This window comes from Octopus bimaculoides, chromosome 19, assembly GCF_001194135.2.
Source record: "Octopus bimaculoides isolate UCB-OBI-ISO-001 chromosome 19, ASM119413v2, whole genome shotgun sequence".
In the NCBI taxonomy this organism is placed as follows: domain Eukaryota; kingdom Metazoa; phylum Mollusca; class Cephalopoda; order Octopoda; family Octopodidae; genus Octopus; species Octopus bimaculoides.
Genome location: NC_068999.1, coordinates 52,260,472 through 52,264,790, shown reverse-complemented (window position 1 = coordinate 52,264,790; position 4,319 = coordinate 52,260,472).

The following is a 4,319-nucleotide window of genomic DNA, read 5'->3' as shown; positions in this document are numbered from 1 at the left end:
AATTTTTAAAATATATATATATATACATTGAATCTATGAACATTAGGTTAAACATTTCTATAATGGATAAACAAAACAACTAAGAACAATTTATATATATACACACACATAAGCACAAGGCCAGAAATTTGGAGGATGGAGATAGTCAATTTAATTAACTCCAGTTACTTTAGTTTATTAATCCCCAGAAGGATGAACAGCAAAGTGAACCTCAGCACATAAAGAACCATAATAACATAATAAATACCACAAGGCATTTTTGTCCAACAATCTAACAACACTTGACTGCTGTATTTGAGAGGTTTATCAAGAAATTAGAATGATTTTTTTTAGCAAGATGTGCTTGGGTGCTCCCCACCTCCTACTCCACTATTATATGCAAAGTCTGGGCACACATGTCCAAGCTGAAATGAATGAGGAAGATGAGACTGTTTAACATTTAAGCTTGTCATAAGGACCATACTAATTACAAATGGAATGAATCAGTATGAGACTCAGGATAAAAAATAGATTTCAGTCATCAGAAGGAGCTTCTATTCCACATAGAAATATAAGACGATCTGTTTGGTTTGATTTTTTTTTGTATTGTTTTGTTTTTAAATATATATATATATGTATATAATTCATAAGTTTGAAATCTTCCATTAATGGCAACAGATTCAAAACAAAAAAAGAAAAATTTATATCTATTTTTCCCAGATTAGCATTGATCGGATAGCCTGGAAATTCAAGCATTTAACTCAAAATGCCAGCACAGAAGTTCCATGGCTACAGAAGCCACAGTTGTCTGAAATTTAAAGGATTATTAGTTCAATGGCTAAAATACTGATAGTGTTGTCTATCTCGAGTGTTTTGTTAGCTTGTAAAACTGAACACAAATCCTTTAAAGAGAACAAAACTTGCTCAAACAATTATAAAACTTGTCATTCCTGATTGGATATAACTTCTGAAACTAAATCACTCAACCATGAACTATTTCATAGTGTATTAAACCGAGGCAGTGAATTCATTAATGTAATTTACTTAATCGAGTAATTAAAAAAAAAATACAAAATGAAAATTCTAAGCATATGTTTAACCCTTTAGTATCTAAGCCGGTCATATTTGGCCGAAACATTCTACCTATTTTATGCTCAAACTGGCCTGATCCAGCCTCTCACACCTATCCTACAATGTCATTTTAAAAACAAACAATTACATTGTCAAAATCTTGAAGTTACAAGATAATGCACAGTCCATTCAAAATAATGTAGAAAAAATAAGCATTACATTTCAGTTTGCCAAAAAAGGCCCCTCCATTTTGCAATTTGTTGTTCTTAAGCTACAGTAAAAAATTAATTAAAGTAAAAATTAATTAGTTAACAGGAAAAGAGAGCATCAGGGGTAAACTCCTGCCAAGAGTAAACTGGATGATGTACAGGGTTCATGATACAAAAATAATAAATTTAATTCTCTGACTTTCTGTTTGTTGTTTCTCATTGAAATTTGTGATAAACCAAAACATCTTTACAAACAGAAACTAATGAAATGAAATATGTAATATGAAGAATTCTGTACAATATGTCCTAATGGGAGAAGAGTTTTTGCGAGTTAATTTTTTTAAAAAAAGGAGGCCCTTACAGAAATTACATCAAGATTCTCACATTTAGTCTATTTAAGCTCATACAAGAAGAGCTGACAACACATGGACTTAGGAGAAATAAATTATTTACAAGAGCATGAGTTTTCGGACTTAAGGCAGCAGCAATAACATAAGAATGGTTGATAGTGTCATGAATAATCAATGTTGTTAATTAGCTAAATGGCACCTGGAACAAGGTGAGTTATAAAAGCTGTCAGAAAATTACACATCTTTCTACAAATGCTACAATAGTTTGGGAGGAACAGGTAAATGTAATTTAACTCTGGACACCAAAAACTTGTTACATACATAGAGAAATGGGGATATGCCTAAATACACAAAATTTTCACGAAATATATTGATCATTCATGTCAAATTACATTAATTAATGTTGCCTTCTTAAACATACTAAGCCTTGAATTCGTATGGAGAGAGCAAAGAAGACGCTACTTTGTTAAGGAATGGTGGGAGATGTGAAAAGTGATGATTAATGTTGCAGGAAAGTGAGGAGGGAGGAGTTTGATGTACTTTTGTGTGTGTGTGTTTCTTTTTTAGGACCAACTATTTTCATAATTTTAAATCACTATTTGAAGACAAATGATTCAAAATAATTTATGACCATTAGAAGTTGGCATGTGGTGCATAAACATAAATGTAGATTAATCAACATGCATTGTAAATCTTATTTCAACGTTTACAACACCTCAGGTTATTATTACACTGCAAAACTATAATTTGTAAGTCTTTCTTCGTTTTCATCTAAACCACAATTCACAAAAACTACCTGAAAAATTTTTTTTTTTTTTACTAATTGTTTTAATGAATTCAAAAGTGAAGGGAAAATAATTACCTTTAACTTTTGATAACTTCTCCCAGAGAAAGTCATTTTTTGTATACAAACAACTTATCAGTGACACTAAATTATCTTCACCAATCTTTAAGGAATGGACGAGTTCTATTGCCTGTCAAAATAAAAAGCTAAATCAGTTTTCATTTATTGGACATGTGCTATTATTCATTTATTCCTATTTTTGTTAATAATATCAATCCTTTATGGAAATCTTTTCTCTATTCACAACTAGTTATTACTGTCTATTCATGTTTTATAAAACCAAAATATACTCAGCTCCTGATAAAAATATCATACCAATCGCAAACATGTCTTTGTCCATGTATGGTTACACATGGCTGGCTACAATGTTATGGACATGTAAAGCAAATGGATGATAAATGCTGACTAAGAGTAATGGAACTATAAATATTAATTACGACCATTGTTTATGGTATCACTTTTAATATTACACAGAATTGCCTAAGATAAAATGTTGTTTTGAAATGATTTTTAAATCACTGTATATATGTATGTGTGTATGTATATATATATATAAAGAGAGGTACTGCTACATGTTATTTCACCCTTCCTATTTGTTGTATTTACACTTAATTTCACTGCCTATTCAGTCAACAGTTCTTCACTTCATAGAGAGAGCTTAACTCTGCTTTATGGTGTTAACAATCACCGTTACCAATATTCATTTCCTTTCACTCATTATATATTACTGATATTTTACTGGTCTGGACATATTAAAGATACTCAAATCAGAACAGAGTTGAGAGATAATATTTTAAAATAGTGAAGTATTTTGTCCAATACTCACCAGTGTCCATCTCTCCATTTCCTTTCATTATATTAATAGAGTTGTTGTTGTTGTTGTTGGCACTCCGTCGCTTACGACGTCGAGGGTTCCAGTTGATCCGATCAACGGAACAGCCTGCTCGTGAAATCAACGTGCAAGTGGCTGAGCACTCCACAGACACGTGTACCCTTAACGTAGTTCTCGGGGATATTCAGCGTGACACAGTGTGACAAGGCTGACCCTTTGAATTACAGGCACAACAGAAACAGGAAGTAAGAGTGAGAGAAAGTTGTGGTGGAAGAGTACAGCAGGGGTCGCCACCATCCCCTGCCAGAGCCTCATGGAGCTTTAGGTGTTTTCGCTCAATAAACACTCACAGCGCCTGGTCTGGGAATCGAAACTGCGATCCTACGACCACGAGTCCGCTGCCCTAACCACTGAGCCATTGCGCCTCCACATATTAATTGAGTATAAAGAAGAGAAATATCAAATCTAAGAAAATGAATCGATGAAGAATGATGTATTATTAATTTGAAGATATTTCCATTTTCTAAAATGTAGATGAATAACATTAAAGTATTGATTTTTTAATTTGTTTTCAGTTTTTCAAATTGAAGCTGAAAACAAAGATAGCTGCCATATTTATTTTTCCTGGGATTGAAAAAAAAAAAAAAGAATTTGTTAGATGAGAGAATTCAAGTTATAAAAGATAAAAGGAATCCTAAGTAGACATTTTAAACCAAAAGCAATTCTTGCATGAATAATAGTTCATTATGCTTGATGCCAGACAATTATTATCAGAGCCTTGTATATCTACTCTAGCATTTACAACCAGAAATTACTGGTATTTGAGAGACAGAGAGAGAGAATGACTTCTGTTGAAAAGCTGAACAAGTGATTACATGCCAAAAGGAGGAACAGAGAAAGAGGAAAGCAAAGAGGTGGTGGTGGTTGTAACAGTAGCAAGAGGAGGAGGTATATTTTAGCAACTGGAACATAAGATGTAAGGACAGAAACTGATCCTAAAACTCTACTGATGGTGCATTCTGATATTATAAGGT